Here is a 22,521-nt window from a genome sequence, read left to right as displayed (position 1 = left end):
TATACTACAGAAGGTATATACTACAGAAGGTATATACTACAGAAGGATATATCTATACTGAACAAAAAGAGAAACGCAACATGCAGCAACAGGGATGTAAATCAATTACTGCACAACATTTTAGAAATAAGCTTTTTGTACATATGGAACATGATGATCGGTATCTACACATCACAGAACACCATGTGGTTTCCTTCCTCCTATATAATGTGTACATATTCCACTATCTTTTACTATCCTGTTAGCCAGCAGCATAAGGAAATGATTACCATGATGTTGGCTTAGTGATTACATGTGTGTGTGTTCTTCCTCTGTTTAGTTTCAGCTGGCTATCATGTAAATGGGCTGAGGCAGGCTTCAGCGCCACTAAATGAGTTAAACCACCTAAATACAAAAACCTTCGCTGCCTCCCTCCCTCTCCTCTCCCCTCGCTGCCTCCCTCTTCTCTCCTCTCCTCTCCCCTCGCTGCCTCCCTCTCCTCTCCTCTCCTCTCCCCTCACCCTCGCTGCCTCCCTCTCCTCTCCTCTCCCCTCGCTGCCTCCCTCTCCTCTCCTCTCCCCTCGCTGCCTCCCTCTCCTCTCCTCTCCCCTCGCTGCCTCCCTCTCCTCTCCTCTCCCCTCGCTGCCTCCCTCTCCTCTCCCCTTGCTGCCTCCCTCTCCTCTCCTCTCCCCTCGCTGCCTCCCTCTCCTCTCCTCTCCCCTCGCTGCCTCCCTCTCCTCTCCTCTCCCCTCGCTGCCTCCTTCTCCTCTCCTCTCCCCTCGCTGCCTCCCTCTCCTCTCCTCTCTTCTCCCCTCTCTGCCTCCATCTCCTCTCCCCTCGCTGCCTCCATCTCCTCTCCTCTCCCCTCGCTGCCTCCTTCTCCTCTCCTCTCCCCTCGCTGCCTCCCTCTCCTCTCCTCTCCCCTCGCTGCCTCCCTCTCCTCTCCTCTCCCCTCGCTGCCTCCTTCTCCTCTCCTCTCCCCTCGCTGCCCTCCTCTCCTCTCTTCTCCCCCTCTCTGCCTCCATCTCCTCTCCCCTCGCTGCCTCCATCTCTCTCCTCTCCCCTCGCTGCCTCCCTCTCCTCTCCCCTCGCTGCCTCCCTCTCCTCTCCCCTCGCTGCCTCCCTCTCCTCTCGTCTCGTCTCCTCTCCCCTCGCTGCCTCCCTCTCTGCCTCCCTCTCCTCTCTCTCCCCTCGCTGCCTCCCTCTCCTCTCCTCTCACCTCGCTGCCTCCCTCTCCTCTCCCCTCGCTGCCTCCCTCTCCTCTTCTCTCGCTGCCTCCCTCTCCTCTCCTCTCCCCTCGCTGCCTACCTCTCCTCTCCCCTCGCTGCCTACCTCTCCTCTCCCCTCGCTGCCTCCCTCCCCTCTCCTCTCCCCTCGCTGCCTCCCTCCCCTCTCCTCTCCTCAATGCATCTCCTCTCTTCTCTCTCCATGCTGCCTCCCATCTCCTTTCCTCCCCCTCATTTCCGCTCCCTGTCCTCTCTCTCTCCTACCTCTCCTCTCCTCTCCCGTCCATGCTCAGTGATGGGTATTCGTCTACAGAGGTGAAACTCATTTAAAGCAATATAATCAGTCTCAGTATTATTCTCCAAACTTTAATATCAATATAATAATGATGAAAAGGCTTGAGGAGCTCCAAGGTGATTTTGTGTATAGTGGTAATAAATAAATAAAAAATTTAGGATATGTCCACCAGGTGGCGTATGAAACATTTTAGTCAATGTATTTACAAAGTATTTTTTACACCAAGTGCTGTACAGAAACAAACAGCAAGCAATACAGACGTGGAAGCACGGTATCTAGGAAAGACTCCCTAGAAAGGACGGAGCTTTGAAGAAACGTAGAGAGGAACCAGGCCCTGATGGGTGGCCAGTCCTCTACTGGCTGTACTGGGTAGAGAGGAACCAGGCCCTGATGGGTGGCCAGTCCTCTACTGGCTGTACTGGGTAGAGAGGAACCAGGCCCTGATGGGTGGCCAGTCCTCTACTGGCTGTACTGGGTAGAGAGGAACCAGGCCCTGATGGGTTGCCAGTCCTCTACTGACTGTACCGGGTAGACAGGAACCACTACCCTGCTACAACATACTGTCTGCTGTCCGTCACCACACTACCCTGCTACAACATACTGTCTGCTGTCAGTCACCACACTACCCTGCTACAACGTACTGTCTGTCTGCTGTCAGTCACCACACTACCCTGCTACAACATACTGTCCGCTGTCAGTCACCACACTACCCTGCTACAACATACTGTCTGTCTGCTGTCAGTCACCACACTACCCTGCTACAACATACTGTCTGTCTGCTGTCAGTCACCACACTACCCTGCTACAACATACTGTCTGTCTGCTGTCAGTCACCACACTACCCTGCTACAACATACTGTCTGTCTGCTATCAGTCACCACACTACCCTGCTACAACATACTGTCTGCTGTCAGTCACCACACTACCCTGCTACAACATACTGTCCGATGTCAGTCACCACACTACCCTGCGACAACATACTGTCTGTCTGCTGTCAGTCACCACACTACCCTGCTACAACATACTGTCTGTCTGCTGTCAGTCACCACACTACCCTGCTACAACATACTGTCTGTCTGCTGTCAGTCACCACACTACCCTGCTACAACATACTGTCTGTCTGCTGTCAGTCACCACACTACCCTGCTACAACATACTGTCTGTCTGCTGTCAGTCACCACACTACCCTGCTACAACATACTGTCTGTCTGCTGTCAGTCACCACACTACCCTGCTACAACATACTGTCTGCTGTCAGTCACCACACTACCCTGCTACAACATACTGTCTGTCTGCTGTCAGTCACCACACTACCCTGCTACAACATACTGTCTGCTGTCAGTCACCACACTACCCTGCTACAACATACTGTCTGTCTGCTGTCAGTCACCACACTACCCAGCTACAACATACTGTCTGTCTGTCTGTCAGTCACCACACTACCCTGCTACAACATACTGTCTGTCTGCTGTCAGTCACCACACTACCCTGCTACAACATACTGTCTGTCTGCTGTCAGTCACCACACTACCCTGCTACAACATACTGTCTGCTGTCAGTCACCACACTACCCTGCTACAACATACTGTCTGCTGTCAGTCACCACACTACCCTGCTACAACATACTGTCTGCTGTCAGTCACCACACTACCCTGCTACAACATACTGTCTGCTGTCAGTCACCACACTACCCTGCTACAACATACTGTCTGCTGTCAGTCACCACACTACCCTGCTACAACATACTGTCTGCTGTCAGTCACCACACTACCCTGCTACAACATACTGTCTGCTGTCAGTCACCACACTACCCTGCTACAACATACTGTCTGCTGTCAGTCACCACACTACCCTGCTACAACATACTGTCTGCTGTCAGTCACCACACTACCCTGCTACAACATACTGTCTGTCTGCTGTCAGTCACCACACTACCCTGCTACAACATACTGTCTGCTGTCCGTCACCACACTACCCTGCTACAACATACTGTCTGCTGTCCGTCACCACACTACCCTGCTACAACATACTGTCTGTCTGTTGTCTGTCACCACACTACCCTGCTACAACATACCTTCTGCTGTCAGTCACCACATTACCCTGCTACAACATACTGTCTGTCTGCTGTCAGTCACCACACTACCCTGCTACAACATACTGTCTGTCTGTCTGTCAGTCACCACACTACCCTGCTACAACATACTGTCTGCTGTCAGTCACCACACTACCCTGCTACAACATACTGTCTGTCTGCTGTCAATCACCACACTACCCTGCTACAACATACTGTCTGTCTCTGTCAGTCACCACACTACCCTGCTACAACATACTGTCTGTCTCTGTCAGTCACCACACTACCCTGCTACAACATACTGTCTGTCTGCTGTCAGTCACCACACTACCCTGCTACAACATACTGTCTGTCTCTGTCAGTCACTACACTACCCTGCTACAACATACTGTCTGTCTGTTGTCAGTCACCACACTACCCTGCTACAACATACTGTCCGCTGTCAGTCACCACACTACCCTGCTACAACATACTGTCTGTCTGCTGTCAGTCACCACACTACCCTGCTACAACATACTGTCTGTCTGCTGTCAGTCACCACACTACCCTGCTACAACATACTGTCTGTTTGCTGTCAGTCACCACACTACCCTGCTACAACATACTGTCTGTCTGCTGTCAGTCACCACACTACCCTGCTACAACATACTGTCTGTCTGCTGTCAGTCACCACACTACCCTGCTACAACATACTGTCTGTCTCTGTCAGTCACCACACTACCCTGCTACAACATACTGTCTGTCTATCTGTCTGTCTCTGTCTGTCTGTCAGTCACCACACTACCCTGCTACAACATACTGTCTGCTGTCAGTCACCACACTACCCTGCTACAACATACTGTCTGTCTGCTGTCAGTCACCACACTACCCTGCTACAACATACTGTCTGCTGTCAGTCACCACACTACCCTGCTACAACATACTGTCCGATGTCAGTCACCACACTACCCTGCTACAACATACTGTCTGTCTGCTGTCAGTCACCACACTACCCTGCTACAACATACTGTCTGTCTCTGTCAGTCACCACACTACCCTGCTACAACATACTGTCTGTCTGTTGTCTGTCACTACACTACCCTGCTACAACATACTGTCTGCTGTCAGTCACCACACTACCCTGCTACAACATACTGTCTGCTGTCAGTCACCACACTACCCTGCTACAACATACTGTCTGCTGTCAGTCACCACACTACCCTGCTACAACATACTGTCCGATGTCAGTCACCACACTACCCTGCTACAACATACTGTCTGTCTGCTGTCAGTCACCACACTACCCTGCTACAACATACTGTCTGTCTGTTGTCAGTCACCACACTACCCTGCTACAACATACTGTCTGTCTGCTGTCAGTCACCACACTATCCTGCTACAACATACTGTCTGTCTGCTGTCAGTCACCACACTACCCTGCTACAACATACTGTCTGTCTGCTATCAGTCACCACACTACCCTGCTACAACATACTGTCTGTCTGCTGTCAGTCACCACACTACCCTGCTACAACATACTGTCTGTCTGCTATCAGTCACCACACTACCCTGCTACAACATACTGTCTGTCTGTCAGTCACCACACTACCCTGCTACAACATACTGTCTGTCTGTCTGTCAGTCACCACACTACCCTGCTACAACATACTGTCTGTCTTCTATCAGTCACCACACTACCCTGCTACAACATACGGTCTGCTGTCAGTCACCACACTACCCTGCTACAACATACTGTCTGTCTGCTGTCAGTCACCACACTACCCTGCTACAACATACTGTCTGTCTGCTGTCAGTCACCACACTACCCTGCTACAACATACTGTCTGTCTGCTGTCAGTCACCACACTACCCTGCTACAACATACTGTCTGTCTGCTGTCAGTCACCACACTACCCTGCTACAACATACTGTCTGTTGTCTGTCACCACACTACCCTGCTACAACATACTGTCTGCTGTCAGTCACCACACTACCCTGCTACAACATACTGTCTGTCTGCTGTCAGTCACCACACTACCCTGCTACAACATACTGTCTGTCTGCTGTCAGTCACCACACTACCCTGCTACAACATACTGTCTGTCTGCTGTCAGTCACCACACTACCCTGCTACAACATACTGTCTGCTGTCAGTCACCACACTACCCTGCTACAACATACTGTCTGCTGTCAGTCACCACACTACCCTGCTACAACATACTGTCTGCTGTCAGTCACCACACTACCCTGCTACAACATACTGTCTGTCTGTTGTCAGTCACCACACTACCCTGCTACAACATACTGTCTGTCTGCTGTCAGTCACCACACTACCCTGCTACAACATACTCAGTCACCACACTACCCTGTCAGTCACCACACTACCCTGCTACAACATACTGTCTGCTGTCAGTCACCACACTACCCTGCTACAACATACTGTCTGTCTGTTGTCAGTCACCACACTACCCTGCTACAACATACTGTCTGTCTGCTGTCAGTCACCACACTACCCTGCTACAACATACTGTCGTCTGTCAGTCACCACACTACCCTGCTACAACATACTGTCTGCTGTCAGTCACCACACTACCCTGCTACAACATAATGTCTGTCTGCTGTCAGTCACCACACTACCCTGCTACAACGTACTGTCTGTCTGCTGTCAGTCACCACACTACCCTGCTACAACATACTGTCTGCTGTCAGTCACCACACTACCCTGCTACAACATACTGTCTGCTGTCAGTCACCACACTACCCTGCTACAACATACTGTCTGTCTGTCTGCTGTCAGTCACCACACTACCCTGCTACAACATACTGTCTGTCTGTTGTCAGTCACCACACTACCCTGCTACAACATACTGTCTGTCTGCTGTCAGTCACCACACTACCCTGCTACAACATACTGTCTGTCTGCTGTCAGTCACCACACTACCCTGCTACAACATACTGTCTGTCTGCTGTCAGTCACCACACTACCCTGCTACAACATACTGTCTGTCTGCTGTCAGTCACCACACTACCCTGCTACAACATACTGTCCGATGTCAGTCACCACACTACCCTGCTACAACATACTGTCTGTCTGCTGTCAGTCACCACACTACCCTGCTACAACATACTGTCTGTCTGCTGTCAGTCACCACACTACCATGCTACAACATACTGTCTGTCTGTCTGTCAGTCACCACACTACCCTGCTACAACATACTGTCTGTCTGTCTGTCTGTCTGTCTGTCTGTCTGTCTGTCTGTCTGTCTGTCTGTCTGTCTGTCTGTCTGTCTGTCTGTCTGTCTGTCTGTCTGTCTGTCTGTCTGTCTGTCTGTCTGTCTGTCACCACACTACCCTGCTACAACATACTTTCTGTCTGTCTGTCTGTCTGTCTGTCTGTCTGTCTGTCTGTCTGTCTGTCTGTCTGTCTGTCTGTCTGTCACCACACTACCCTGCTACAACATACTGTCTGTCTGTCTGTCTGTCAGTCACCACACTACCCTGCTACAACATACTGTCTGCTGTCAGTCACCACACTACCCTGCTACAACATACTGTCTGTCTGCTGTCAGTCACCACACTACCCTGCTACAACATACTCTCTGCTGTCAGTCACCACACTACCCTACTACAACATACTGTCTGTCTGCTGTCAGTCACCACACTACCCTGCTACAACATACTGTCTGCTGTCAGTCACCACACTACCCTGCTACAACATACTGTCTGCTGTCAGTCACCACACTACCCTGCTACAACATACTGTCTGTTGTCTGTCACCACACTACCCTGCTACAACATACTGTCTGTCTGCTGTCAGTCACCACACTACCCTGCTACAACATACTGTCTGTCTGCTGTCAGTCACCACACTACCCTGCTACAACATACTGTCTGTCTGCTGTCAGTCACCACACTACCCTGCTACAACATACTGTCTGTCTGCTGTCAGTCACCACACTACCCTGCTACAACATACTGTCTGTCTGTTGTCAGTCACCACACTACCCTGCTACAACATACTGTCTGCTGTCAGTCACCACACTACCCTGCTACAACATACTGTCTGCTGTCAGTCACCACACTACCCTGCTACAACATACTGTCTGTCTGCTGTCAGTCACCACACTACCCTGCTACAACATACTGTCTGTCCGCTGTCAGTCACCACACTACCCTCCTACAACATTCTGTCTGTCTGCTGTCAGTCACCACACTGCCCTGCTACAACATACCGTCTGTCTGCTGTCAGTCAACACACTACCCTGCTACAACATACTGTCTGCTGTCAGTCACCACACTACCCTGCTACAACATACTGTCTGTCTGCTGTCAGTCACCACACTACCCTGCTACAACATACTGTCTGTCTGTGTGTCAGTCACCACACTACCCTGTATGACGTAGTACTGTGGTAAAGTCTCTCTCAGTAGTACTGTGGTAAAGTCTCTCTCAGTACGACATAGTACTGTGGTAAAGTATCTCTCAGTATGACGTAGTACTGTGGTAAAGTCTCTCTCAGTATGACGTAGTACTGTGGTAAAGTCTCTCTCAGTATGACGTAGTACTGTGGTAAAGTCTCTCTCGGTATGACGTAGTACTGTGGTAAAGTCTCTCTCGGTATGACGTAGTACTGTGGTAAAGTCTCTCTCGGTATGACGTAGTACTGTGGTAAAGTCTCTCTCGGTATGACGTAGTACTGTGGTAAAGTCTCTCTCAGTATGACGTAGTACTGTGGTAAAGTCTCTCTCAGTAGTACTGTGGTAAAGTGGTAAAGTCTCTCTCAGTAGTACTGTGGTAAAGTCTCTCCCAGTAGTACTGTGGTAAAGTCTCTCTCAGTATGACATAGTACTGTGGTAAAGTCTCTCTCAGTATGACGTAGTACTGTGGTAAAGTCTCTCTCAGTAGTACTGTGGTAAAGTCTCTCTCTCAGTAGTACTGTGGTGAAGTACCTCTCCCAGTAATACTGTGGTAAAGTATCTCCCAGTAGTACTGTGGTAAAGTATCTGCCAGTAGTACTGTGGTAAAGTCTCTCTCTCAGTAGTACTGTGGTGAAGTACCTCTCCCAGTAATACTGTGGTAAAGTATCTCCCAGTAGTACTGTGGTAAAGTCTCTCTCAGTAGTACTGTGGTAAAGTCTCTCTCAGTATGACGTAGTACTGTGGTAAAGTATCTCCCAGTAGTACTGTGGTAAAGTCTTTCTCAGTATGACATAGTACTGTGGTAAAGTCTCTCTCTCAGTAGTACTGTGGTAAAGTCTCTCTCAGTTGGACGTAGTACTGTGGTAAAGTATCTCCCAGTAGTACTGTGGTAAAGTCTCTCAGTTGGACGTAGTACTGTGGTAAAGTATCTCCCAGTATGACGTAGTACTGTGGTAAAGTCTCTCTCAGTATGTTGTAGTACTGTGGTAAAGTCTCCCTCAGTAGTACTGTGGTAAAGTCTCTCTCAGTAGTACTGTGGTAAAGTCTCTCTCAGTAGTACTGTGGTAAAGTCTCTCTCAGTAGTACTGTGGTAAAGTCTCTCTCAGTAGTACTGTGGTAAAGTCTCTCTCAGTACGACGTAGTACTGTGGGTCTTTACGTATGGAACTCCGTTTGGGTCTTTACATATGGAACTCCGTTTGGGTCTTTACATATGGAACTCCGTTTGGGTCTCTGAGTATGGAACTCCGTTTGGGTCTCTGAGTATGGAACTCCGTTTGGGTCTCTGAGTATGGAACTCCGACTCCGTTTGGGTCTCTGAGTATGGAACTCCGACTCTGTTTGGGTCTCTGAGTATGGAACTCCGTTTGGGTCTCTGAGTATGGAACTCCGTTTGGGTCTCTGAGTATGGAACTCCGACTCCGTTTGGGTCTCTGAGTATGGAACTCCGTTTGGGTCTAAATACTAATTTTACACCATAATTTGCAAATAAATTCATAGAAAATCCTACAATGTGATTTTCTGGATTTTTTTTCCTAATTTTGTCTGTCATAGTTGAAGTGTACCTATGATGGAAATTACAGGCCTCTCTCATCTTTTTAAGTGGGAGAACTTGCACAATTGGTGTCTGACTAAATACTTTTTTGCCCCACTGTATGTCTGCCGGTGTGAACTCCACTCTGAGGCACATCGATCAGCAGGTTGAACATGGTGAGATTGTAGACTCCTAAAATGATAATGCAGTTTGTTTAGCCGATTTTTACATGCTGATTTTGTTTGCTAGCTAGCTACAAAACCTCATAGAGAGCATTGCATTGTGGATTTTGTAGTGGACTTGAGCTGCAAATTTCCACAACGATTTTCAATGTTGCTAACAACTTTACGCCAAAATTAAACATTTGTTTACCAAAAAAATATTGTTCTCACATGCATGTTATTTAACACTGTAAATGAAAGGTATTAGTGGTTTTGGGTGAAATTTTCTTTTAAAAACACAAAATAATCAAACATGTTGAATATTGTCACATAAATAGAAACAAACATACCTTCTCAGGAAAAACTAAACTTTTTCAGGATGGCAAGGCCACAAAATTGCTACTCTCACAAAGAACAAGAACAGCAAAGGCAGTGCACAGCTAGGGATCTCCCGGTACAGAGCTCTCACCTGCACACGAGCTTGGGGGTGATTCTATACATTCTACAGGTTCACATTCACCATTAAGGGTGGTACAGGAAGCACTGACCGAAGTCTTTGTTCCTTCCCTGTCTTAATGGATTTTCCTTCTCTTCTCTTCCTTCAACATACATTTGATTTGACATAGGCCTAGATTATGAATAAACTTGGGTTTCTCAATGCCTCAGGAGGTGAAGGTACAAGTGTTTGCAAACTTAACCAGTGTTGAATGAAGTAATAAATAACCCTTATAGAAATACCACTGTTTATTTTATTTTTTATTTCACCTTTATTTAACCAGGTAGGCAAGTACAGAACACCTTTATTTAACCAGGTAGGCTAGTTGAGAACACCTTTATTTAACCAGGTAGGCTAGTTGAGAACACCTTTATTTAACCAGGTAGGCCAGTTGAGAACACCTTTATTTAACCAGGTAGGCCAGTTGAGAACACCTTTATTTAACCAGGTAGGCTAGTTGAGAACACCTTTATTTAACCAGGTAGGCTAGTTGAGAACACCTTTATTTAACCAGGTAGGCTAGTTGAGAACAAGTTCTCATTTACAACTGTGACCTGGCCAAGAATTAAGCAAAGCAGTTCGACACATACAACGACACAGAGTTACACATGGAGTAAAACAAACATACAGTCAATAATACAGTATAAATAAGTCTATATACGATGTGAGCAAATGAGGTGAGAAGGGAGGTAAAGGCAAAAAAAGGCCATGGTGGCAAAGTAAATACAATATAGCAAGTAAAACACTGGAATGGTAGATTTGCAATGGAAGAATGTGCAAAGTAGAAATAAAAATAATGGGGTGCAAAGGAGCAAAATAAATGAATTAATTAAATACAGTAGGGAAAGAGGTAGTTGTTTGGGCTAAATTATAGGTGGGCTATGTACAGGTGCAGTAATCCGTGAGCTGCTCTGACAGCTGGTGCTTAAAGCTAGTGAGGGAGATAAGTGTTTCCAGTTTCAGAGATTTTTGTAGCTCGTTCCAGTCACTGGCAGCAGAGAACTGGAAGGAGAGGCAGCCAAAGAAAGAATTGGTTTAGGGGGTGACTAGAGAGATATACCAGCGGGAGCGTGTGCTACAGGTGGGTGCTGCTATGGTGACCATCAGCTGAGACAAGGGGGGAATTTACCTAGCAGGGTCTTGTAGATGACATGGAGCCAGTGGGTTTGGCGATGAGTATGAAGCGAGGGCCAGCCAATGAGAGCGTACAGGTCACAATGGTGGGTAGTATTTGGGGCTTTGGTGACAAAATGGATGGCACTGTGATAGACTGAATTCAATTTGTTGAGTAGGGTATTGGAGGCTATTTTGTAAATGACATCGCCGAAGTCGAGGATTGGTAGAATAGTCAGTTTTACGAGGGTGTTTGGCAGCATGAGTGAAGGGGGCTTTGTTGCGAAATAGGAAGCCAATTCTAGATTTCACTTTGGATTGGATATGTTTAATGTGAGTCTGGAAGGAGAGTTTACAGTCTAACCAGACACCCAGGTATTTGTAGTTGTCCAGTAGCACTGGAGGATAGGCACACCAGTCTATTCTGGTCACTGCAGGATAGGCATAGCAGTCTATTCTGGTCACTGCAGGTTAGGCACACCAGTCTATTCTGGTCACTGCAGGATAGGCATACCAGTCTAGTCTGGTTACTCCAGGATAGGCATACCAGTCTATTCTGGTCACTCCAGGATAGGCATACCAGTCTATTCTGGTCACTCCAGGATAGGCATACCAGTCTATTCTGGTCACTGCAGGATAGGCATACCAGTCTATTCTGGTCACTCCAGGATAGGCATACCAGTCTATGTTGGTCACTGCAGGATAGGCATACCAGTCTATTCTGGTCACTGCAGTGGCCATTGAAGAATACCATGGTGGTCAAATAATGTCCTCTTACAGCAGTAGGCTAACCCTGTAATAGTTGGACAACCTGCCAATTACAGAGATGTGATCATTATTTCCCTGGAAGAAAATAATGTTAATAGAAAGTACTAGGCTAATAGATGCTTGTACTACATTTAGCCTTACATACAATACATATTCTACACATTATAGCAGTACAAATGCACAGACTTTATGTGAGAGACAACTTGATTTGTGTCAAGGGAAAAACAAACATTTCATGTCAACATGTGAGTTTGTCTTGGGTTAGGTCTATGTGGAATCATTGGGACGTCGCAACCCAAACATAAACCTGAACCATATTATATTTGTATTTAACTAGGCAGGTCAGTTAAGAACAAGTTCTAATTTACACCGGCTAAACCCGGACGACGCTGGACCGGTTGTGATACAGCCTGGATAATCCTTACCATAACAATTTTATACGTCAACCCTGATGGGGGTGCGGGGAGTCCCAATGATCCCGTAAAGCAAGGACCGTTCGTTTTGCATGGCCCGGTGCCCCAGTTGAATGAATATTTAAACTCCTCTTACACGGGGCACCGGGCCATGTAAGATGAACTCACCCAATGGGGATGCGGTAAAATTTTGATAGGCAGCCAACCACTGTTGTGGTGGACCGGTTTGATTGACACTGCCACTGTCCAATGGGAGCATTGTGTATCGTGAACACTGGGAGCAACTCGCAGAGCTATCTCCGTGGCTTGAGCTTTGTCATGCTGGAAACGGGAAAGCTATTTCCAACAAGGTTGCTATTATGATTATAGTCAGCTAGACAAGTTGTGCAAGGTTACCTTAGCTCGCTAGGTTTTGGTCTTAGCCACCATCCATCTACACGGGCGTTTCAAATCATCTTTGCTGTACATGGTGCTTTCATCAACCGAGAAAGGACAGGTACGACCGATCAGCTAACGAGGTAAGAAGCAGAGGGATCTGCAATGTTCATCCCAGCAACTTGATTAGCTTCACTAGCTGGTAGGTTAGCAAAAGAAATATCAAATCTGGCCTCAACTCTTAGGAAGAGAGGCACGGCATGATAATAAAACATCATCCCTCGTAGTGTTTGCTGAATAATAGCATATTGATTATTTAACTACATAGCTATCACTGCCTTCTTGGCAAAGCGAGTTGTCTAGATTGGTAATGTTAGTTAGCCAGCTGCCTTGCCAGGGTGGCAGATATGCCGACTGGGTGTTCATTTGTCTGGCTGAGATTGTCTCACATAGTAGGATTATTGTGGATAGTCAGATTCATATAATAGTTCGTTTTTAAAACGTTTAATATGTTTTGCAAGAAGAACGATTCACCTATTAATGACATTTACATCTGAAATGAGGCTCCCTGATGGGACTTTTGACAAATGCAGAAAATCCGTTTATGAAAATAAACGTTTTAGTACAGTGACAATGTTATTTTTGCGAAGACAGACTTTATTTGATTCTGATTTTCTGATACAACTATTATACTTTCAGTTTTTCCCGAACTCACTTCACTCGTGCATAGATGTTTTATCATCGTCCGAAACGCCACGTACAGCAGTGTCCTGGACTATTGGACAGATGCTTTTAGTTTTCTCAGCACAGTTCAAAATATATCTCTGTCGACACGTTTTAAATGAATGGAGGACAACGCGTTGGTTTGTCATGGTGAGGAGGTGCAGGTTGGTCTGTCATGGTGAGGAGGTGCAGGTTGGTCTGTCATGGTGAGGAGGTGCAGGTTGGTTTGTCATGGTGAGGAGGTGCAGGTTGGTTTGTCATGGTGAGGAGGTGCACGTTGGTCTGTCATGGTGAGGAGGTGCAGGTTGGTTTATCATGGTGGGGAGGTGCAGGTTGGTTTGTCATGGTGAGGAGGTGCACGTTGGTCTGTCATGGTGAGGAGGTGCACGTTGGTTTGTCATGGTGAGGAGGTGCAGGTTGGTTTATCATGGTGAGGAGGTGCACGTTGGTCTGTCATGGTGAGGAGGTGCAGGTTGGTTTATCATGGTGGGGAGGTGCAGGTTGGTTTGTCATGGTGGGGAGGTGCGCGTTGGTTTGTCATGGTGGGGAGGTGCCCTTTGGTTTGTCATGGTGGGGGGTGCCCTTTGGTCTGTCATGGTGAGGAGGTGCAGGTTGGTTTATCATGGTGGGGAGGTGCAGGTTGGTTTATCATGGTGAGGAGGTGCACGTTGGTCTGTCATGGTGAGGAGGTGCAGGTTGGTTTATCATGGTGGGGAGGTGCAGGTTGGTTTGTCATGGTGGGGAGGTGCGCGTTGGTTTGTCATGGTGGGGAGGTGCGGGTTGGTTTGTCATGGTGGGGAGGTGCGGGTTGGTTTGTCATGGTGGGGAGGTGCGCGTTGGTTTGTCATGGTGGGGAGGTGCGCGTGGGTCTGTATGTATATGAACTGCATCCTTGGCACAATAAAGTTACATTATATTCTATTCAATCTATAGGCTTCATTGACACCATTCAGAGTGTCTTGAAGTCAATACAACCTGGCTATGATTGCTGAAGTTCATAACTAGCTAACATTAATATTATAGTATTGACGTAAAAGTGAAATGTCTGTAACAGTCATTTTCTGTCATTTCTTGGGGATGAATGATTAACTGGTGGAAGCAAACCATTGTTCTGAACTAATAGACCAACGGCGTTACGGCCCGTACACATATCGCCTGCATAGCTAGCTACACATCCATAATCATACACAATCATTTGTTTATCCCCCGCTACACAATAAGCAAGAAAGGAGTTAGCTGGGTATGTTGTGGTGCATTCACTTACTGCTGTACAATGTAGAGAATAACATATAAATGAAACAGGGTTTTCATCACTATTGATGTTTTATTGCTTTGCACTGAACCAATTGGAAGGACATATTTTACATACAGTATGGTATGGAAATGATAAATGTGCCCCATTGAACACATATTAAGGCCGGTCTACACACCACATGAGGGACAGAGTTTTACTGTGTGTGTTGGAAATGCATTTCTTGCACTTGATGCATGTGTACCATGTCTTCCTGTCCTTCTTGGGTCCACACACATCACAGTGCTTCTTCTTGTTGCTACCGACTGCAATCTATGATGAAATGATAGATGAAAACACTTAGGTCAGGAATTTTACTAACATCTCACTCACTCACATAGTTACAGCAGACCGATGTAGGAGAGTCAGACACCAACACTATCATTGTCAACCTTCCTCTTGAGGAGCTCCTGTCCCCGCTTGTAATAGTAAAAAAAGTTATTGAATGTGATGTTGTGGTCATGGAGTCTGTGTCACATCCAGGACAACCTGCATCCCTTGGCTCTTCTCAGGGGCTCCTCCAGGACAACCTGCATCCCTTGGCTCTTCTCAGGGGCTCCTCCAGGACAACCTGCATCCCTTGGCTCTTCTCAGGGGCTCCTCCAGGACAACCTGCATCCCTTGGCTCTTCTCAGGGGCTCCTCCAGGACAACCTGCATCCCTTGGCTCTTCTCAGGGGCTCCTCCAGGACAACCTGCATCCCTTGGCTCTTCTCAGGGGCTCCTCCAGGACAACCTGCATCCCTTGGCTCTTCTCAGGGGCTCCTCTATCTGGCTTCCCCTTATACACTTGCAAGTTCCTCACATTTGATGAAGCAGCATCACAGGCAGCCCAGATCTTGATTCCATATTTTCGGGTTTAGACAGTATGTACTGCCTGAAGGGGCAGAAGCCCCTAAATGGCATAAGCTGCTCATCAACAGTAACGTTGGGCCCAGGGTTGTACAACAGGGGAAGGCGGTCCACCCACTTGTCCCACACTGACCTGATAGCATCTAGCTTGTCTCTCTGCACTGAGCTGATAGCATCTAGCTTGTCTCTCTACACTGAGCTGATAGCATCTAGCTTGTCCCTCTGCACTGAGCTGATAGCATCTAGCTTGTCTCTCTGAACTGACCTGATAGCATCTAGCTTGTCTCTCTGCACTGACCTGATAGCAGCTAGCTTGTCTCTCTGCACGGACCTGATTGCAGCTAGCTTGTCTCTCTGCACTGAGCTGATAGCATCTAGCTTGTCTCTCTGCAATGACCTGATAGCATCTAGCTTGTCTCTCTGCACGGACCTGATAGCATCTAGCTTGTCTCTCTGCACTGAGCTGATAGCATCTAGCTTGTCTCTCTACACTGAGCTGATAGCATCTAGCTTGTCCCTCTGCACTGAGCTGATAGCATCTAGCTTGTCTCTCTGAACTGACCTGATAGCATCTAGCTTGTCTCTCTGCACTGACCTGATAGCAGCTAGCTTGTCTCTCTGCACGGACCTGATTGCAGCTAGCTTGTCTCTCTGCACTGAGCTGATAGCATCTAGCTTGTCTCTCTGCACTGAGCTGATAGCATCTAGCTTGTCTCTCTGAACTGACCTGATAGCAGCTAGCTTGTCTCTCTGCACAGACCTGATTGCAGCTAGCTTGTCTCTCTGCACTGAGCTGATAGCATCTAGCTTGTCTCTCTGCAATGACCTGATAGCATCTAGCTTGTCTCTCTGCACGGACCTGATAGCATCTAGCTTGTCTCTCTGCACTGACCTGATAGCATCTAGCTTGTCTCTCTGCATGGACCTGATAGCATCTAGCTTGTCTCTCTGCACTGACCTGATTGCAGCTAGCTTGTCTCTCTGCACTGACCTGATAGCATCTAGCTTGTCTCTCTGCACTGACCTGATAGCAGCTAGCTTGTCTCTCTGCACGGACCTGATAGCATCTAGCTTGTCTCTCTGCACGGACCTGATAGCAGCTAGCTTGTCTCTCTGCACGGACCTGATAGCATCTAGCTTGTCTCTCTGCACGGACCTGATAGCATCTAGCTTGTCTCTCTGCACTGACCTGATAGCATCTAGCTTGTCTCTCTGCACTGACCTGATAGCAGCTAGCTTGTCTCTCTGCCGCTGAGCTGAGCTGGTGTCTCTGTTATCGAAGCTGATAATCCTGGAAATAATGTGGAAGTGTTCCAGAGACATTGTTTCACTGAAAAGTTCTCTGCCAGTTTCTGCCTCCCACAGAGATCCTGTGGATTCCCCATTGGATCTGAAAACAGCAGTAAGGATAAGAACCCCAGAGTATGCATGTTAATGAGTTTGGTCCATCTCCTTTCATCTCTCTCCAAAAACACGCCTTCCCTCCAAATGAGTCCAGTCCAGAATGAATTTCTGGATGGTGTCTGGGATGAACAGTTAGAAGACTGTATGTCCTGAACATGAGTAACCGCCATCTGTGTCGGCCCTGGTTGCATCCTCATCACATTGGCAGCCATGTTTGGTGGCTCATTCCTTGGGCATGAAGACCATTCAATTTCACTTCTTTTTTTACGTTAATATTTCTCCTCCTGCAGGCTACTGATGAGCTGGTTTCTGATGGGCTGGTTGCTGACGGGCTGGTCCTGGGGCTGGTTGCTGATGGGCTGGTCCTGGGGCTGGTTGCTGATGGGCTGGTCCTCTGGCTGGTTGCTGAAGGGCTGGTCCTGGTTGCTGACGGGCTGGTCCTGGGGCTGGTTGAGGGTCATTCTCATCCTCTTCTTCCAACTCACTGTCACACTCTGAATTGACAGAGACATGATCCTCATATTCTGAAGACTCTTCATCTTCCAAAGTGGAAGATGTTCCTTCCACACTAGTTTCTCTGCAAAGATGAATTCTAAGGCCCTCTGAGCAGGGATTGTTTCTGCCATACTGATTGATTGTGGTAAGGAGCCACACATGCAAAGCTATTTATTTGTTTTCCCTCCCTGAATTTGCACCTGGATGGGGTAGGTGTGGGAAAATACACGTTTGTTTTATTATTATTATTTTAATAATAATGGTGTAAAGACATTGTGTAGTTTCACACACTACAAAGGGTAAAGAGTGGGAGAAAAGCGGCAGGGAGACGGGCAGGTTATTGGTGCTGTGTTGAAACAGCAGGCCCAGTGAGGAGGAAGACAGACAGGCAGGTTATTGGTGCTGTGTTGAAACAGCAGGCCCAGTGAGGAGGAAGACAGACAGGCAGGTTATTGGTGCTGTGTTGAAACAGCAGGCCCAGTGAGGAGGAAGACAGACAGGCAGGGAGACGGGCAGGTTATTGGTGCTGTGTTGAAACAGCAGGCCCAGTGAGGAGGAAGACAGACAGGCAGGTTATTGGTGCTGTGTTGAAACAGCAGGCCCAGTGAGGAGGAAGACAGACAGGCAGGGAGACGGGCAGGTTATTGGTGCTGTGTTGAAACAGCAGGCCCAGTGAGGAGGAAGACAGACAGGCAGGTTATTGGTGCTGTGTTGAAACAGCAGGCCCAGTGAGGAGGAAGACAGACAGGCAGGGAGACGGGCAGGTTATTGGTGCTGTGTTGAAACAGCAGGCCCAGTGAGGAGGAAGACAGACAGGCAGGTTATTGGTGCTGTGTTGAAACAGCAGGCCCAGTGAGGAGGAAGACAGACAGGCAGGTTATTGGTGCTGTGTTGAAACAGCAGGCCCAGTGAGGAGGAAGACAGACAGGCAGGTTATTGGTGCTGTGTTGAAACAGCAGGCCCAGTGAGGAGGAAGACAGACAGGCAGGTTATTGGTGCTGTGTTGAAACAGCAGGCCCAGTGAGGAGGAAGACAGACAGGCAGGTTCTTGGTGCTGTGTTGAAACAGCAGGCCCAGTGAGGAGGAAGACAGACAGGCAGGGAGACAGGCAGGTTATTGGTGCTGTGTTGAATCAGCAGGCCCAGTGAGGAGGAAGACAGACAGGCAGGGAGACGGGCAGGTTATTGGTGCTGTGTTGAAACAGCAGGCCCAGTGAGGAGGAAGACAGACAGGCAGGTTATTGGTGCTGTGTTGAAACAGCAGGCCCAGTGAGGAGGAAGACAGACAGGCAGGGAGACGGGCAGGTTATTGGTGCTGTGTTGAAACAGCAGGCCCAGTGAGGAGGAAGACAGACAGGCAGGTTATTGGTGCTGTGTTGAAACAGCAGGCCCAGTGAGGAGGAAGACAGACAGGCAGGGAGACGGGCAGGTTATTGGTGCTGTGTTGAAACAGCAGGCCCAGTGAGGAGGAAGACAGACAGGCAGGTTATTGGTGCTGTGTTGAAACAGCAGGCCCAGTGAGGAGGAAGACAGACAGGCAGGGAGACGGGCAGGTTATTGGTGCTGTGTTGAAACAGCAGGCCCAGTGAGGAGGAAGACAGACAGGCAGGTTATTGGTGCTGTGTTGAAACAGCAGGCCCAGTGAGGAGGAAGACAGACAGGCAGGTTATTGGTGCTGTGTTGAAACAGCAGGCCCAGTGAGGAGGAAGACAGACAGGCAGGTTATTGGTGCTGTGTTGAAACAGCAGGCCCAGTGAGGAGGAAGACAGACAGGCAGGGAGACGGGCAGGTTATTGGTGCTGTGTTGAAACAGCAGGCCCAGTGAGGAGGAAGACAGACAGGCAGGTTATTGGTGCTGTGTTGAAACAGCAGGCCCAGTGAGGAGGAAGACAGACAGGCAGGGAGACGGGCAGGTTATTGGTGCTGTGTTGAAACAGCAGGCCCAGTGAGGAGGAAGACAGACAGGCAGGTTATTGGTGCTGTGTTGAAACAGCAGGCCCAGTGAGGAGGAAGACAGACAGGCAGGGAGACGGGCAGGTTATTGGTGCTGTGTTGAAACAGCAGGCCCAGTGAGGAGGAAGACAGACAGGCAGGTTATTGGTGCTGTGTTGAAACAGCAGGCCCAGTGAGGAGGAAGACAGACAGGCAGGTTATTGGTGCTGTGTTGAAACAGCAGGCCCAGTGAGGAGGAAGACAGACAGGCAGGTTATTGGTGCTGTGTTGAAACAGCAGGCCCAGTGAGGAGGAAGACAGACAGGCAGGTTATTGGTGCTGTGTTGAAACAGCAGGCCCAGTGAGGAGGAAGACAGACAGGCAGGTTCTTGGTGCTGTGTTGAAACAGCAGGCCCAGTGAGGAGGAAGACAGACAGGCAGGGAGACAGGCAGGTTATTGGTGCTGTGTTGAATCAGCAGGCCCAGTGAGGAGGAAGACAGACAGGCAGGGAGACGGGCAGGTTATTGGTGCTGTGTTGAAACAGCAGGCCCAGTGAGGAGGAAGACAGACAGGCAGGGAGACGGGCAGGTTATTGGTGCTGTGTTGAAACAGCAGGCCCAGTGAGGAGGAAGACAGACAGGCAGGGAGACAGGCAGGTTATTGGTGCTGTGTTGAAACAGCAGACCCAGTGAGGAGGAAGACAGACAGGCAGGGAGACGGGCAGGTTATTGGTGCTGTGTTGAAACAGCAGGCCCAGTGAGGAGGAAGACAGACAGGCAGGGAGACAGGCAGGGAGACAGGCAGGTTATTGGTGCTGTGTTGAAACAGCAGGCCCAGTGAGGAGGAAGACAGACAGGCAGGGAGACGGGCAGGTTATTGGTGCTGTGTTGAAACAGCAGGCCCAGTGAGGAGGAAGACAGACAGGCAGGTTATTGGTGCTGTGTTGAAACAGCAGGCCCAGTGAGGAGGAAGACAGACAGGCAGGGAGACGGGCAGGTTATTGGTGCTGTGTTGAAACAGCAGGCCCAGTGAGGAGGAAGACAGACAGGCAGGTTATTGGTGCTGTGTTGAAACAGCAGGCCCAGTGAGGAGGAAGACAGACAGGCAGGTTATTGGTGCTGTGTTGAAACAGCAGGCCCAGTGAGGAGGAAGACAGACAGGCAGGTTATTGGTGCTGTGTTGAAACAGCAGGCCCAGTGAGGAGGAAGACAGACAGGCAGGGAGACGGGCAGGTTATTGGTGCTGTGTTGAAACAGCAGGCCCAGTGAGGAGGAAGACAGACAGGCAGGTTATTGGTGCTGTGTTGAAACAGCAGGCCCAGTGAGGAGGAAGACAGACAGGCAGGGAGACGGGCAGGTTATTGGTGCTGTGTTGAAACAGCAGGCCCAGTGAGGAGGAAGACAGACAGGCAGGTTATTGGTGCTGTGTTGAAACAGCAGGCCCAGTGAGGAGGAAGACAGACAGGCAGGGAGACGGGCAGGTTATTGGTGCTGTGTTGAAACAGCAGGCCCAGTGAGGAGGAAGACAGACAGGCAGGTTATTGGTGCTGTGTTGAAACAGCAGGCCCAGTGAGGAGGAAGACAGACAGGCAGGTTATTGGTGCTGTGTTGAAACAGCAGGCCCAGTGAGGAGGAAGACAGACAGGCAGGTTATTGGTGCTGTGTTGAAACAGCAGGCCCAGTGAGGAGGAAGACAGACAGGCAGGTTATTGGTGCTGTGTTGAAACAGCAGGCCCAGTGAGGAGGAAGACAGACAGGCAGGTTCTTGGTGCTGTGTTGAAACAGCAGGCCCAGTGAGGAGGAAGACAGACAGGCAGGGAGACAGGCAGGTTATTGGTGCTGTGTTGAATCAGCAGGCCCAGTGAGGAGGAAGACAGACAGGCAGGGAGACGGGCAGGTTATTGGTGCTGTGTTGAAACAGCAGGCCCAGTGAGGAGGAAGACAGACAGGCAGGGAGACGGGCAGGTTATTGGTGCTGTGTTGAAACAGCAGGCCCAGTGAGGAGGAAGACAGACAGGCAGGGAGACAGGCAGGTTATTGGTGCTGTGTTGAAACAGCAGACCCAGTGAGGAGGAAGACAGACAGGCAGGGAGACGGGCAGGTTATTGGTGCTGTGTTGAAACAGCAGGCCCAGTGAGGAGGAAGACAGACAGGCAGGGAGACAGGCAGGGAGACAGGCAGGTTATTGGTGCTGTGTTGAAACAGCAGGCCCAGTGAGGAGGAAGACAGACAGGCAGGGAGACGGGCAGGTTATTGGTGCTGTGTTGAAACAGCAGGCCCAGTGAGGAGGAAGACAGACAGGCAGGGAGACAGGCAGGGAGACAGGCAGGTTATTGGTGCTGTGTTGAAACAGCAGGCCCAGTGAGGAGGAAGACCGAGTGAAGGCACACAGCAAACCTTTTTGTTTCATTTTTACTTGTTTACACCTACACACATACACTTTTATTACCCTCTGGTCCGGTGGACCCAAACACCACATATGTAATATAAATGTCTAGTGGGGTGCACTCAATGAAAATGTGTTCTTTTACATGTTCTTCACAGAAAATAAGCCAATGCCAATGAGTCTCAGGCTGAATTTCTTTATTTTAGGAAATATTGAAAATGGTTAAAAAGGGTTAATGTGCTGTGAACGTTGCTGGTTTAGACCGGGCTTGCACCTGGTTTTCTCAAATAAGGACGTTAATGTGCTGTGAACGTTGCTGGTTTAGACCGGACTGCACCTGGTTTTCTCAAATAAGGACGTTAATGTGCTGTGAACGTTGCTGGTTTAGACCGGGCTGCACCTGGTTCTATCTCTTCCATATTTGGTGTTGTGAGGTGGTACCATCTGGAAGTGTTTCTGCTGGTTGGACCAATCAAAATAGACTTCATACTTTCCTAATTTTCACTTCCAGATCCTTGGCTTCCATTGCCTATAACCACAATCAATCTATGTTGAGGGGCCGTTTCTATGGCGATTTAAAAGGAAAGACTCAGAAATCCACAATGAAAACAAG

At 48.8% G+C, this 22,521-nt stretch overlaps 1 protein-coding gene across 1 annotated transcript in view; it reads left to right on the top strand.

Moving 5' to 3' along the window:
• The first annotated feature begins 12,740 nt into the window (after positions 1 to 12,740).
• The window catches only part of LOC123991461 (cytoplasmic protein NCK1-like), a 159,642-nt gene continuing 149,861 nt past the window's right edge, over positions 12,741 to 22,521 (top strand). Inside the window, exon 1 of the mRNA XM_046293078.1 lies at positions 12,741 to 12,970. The gene's annotated coding sequence lies outside the window, so the exon portion shown is untranslated. The remainder of the gene's footprint in view (positions 12,971 to 22,521) is intronic.

This window comes from Oncorhynchus gorbuscha, linkage group LG12 (genome assembly GCF_021184085.1).
Source record: "Oncorhynchus gorbuscha isolate QuinsamMale2020 ecotype Even-year linkage group LG12, OgorEven_v1.0, whole genome shotgun sequence".
Lineage (NCBI taxonomy): Eukaryota > Metazoa > Chordata > Actinopteri > Salmoniformes > Salmonidae > Oncorhynchus > Oncorhynchus gorbuscha.
Note: the sequence above shows the minus strand (reverse complement) of the source record. Positions and strands in the feature narration are given on the sequence as shown.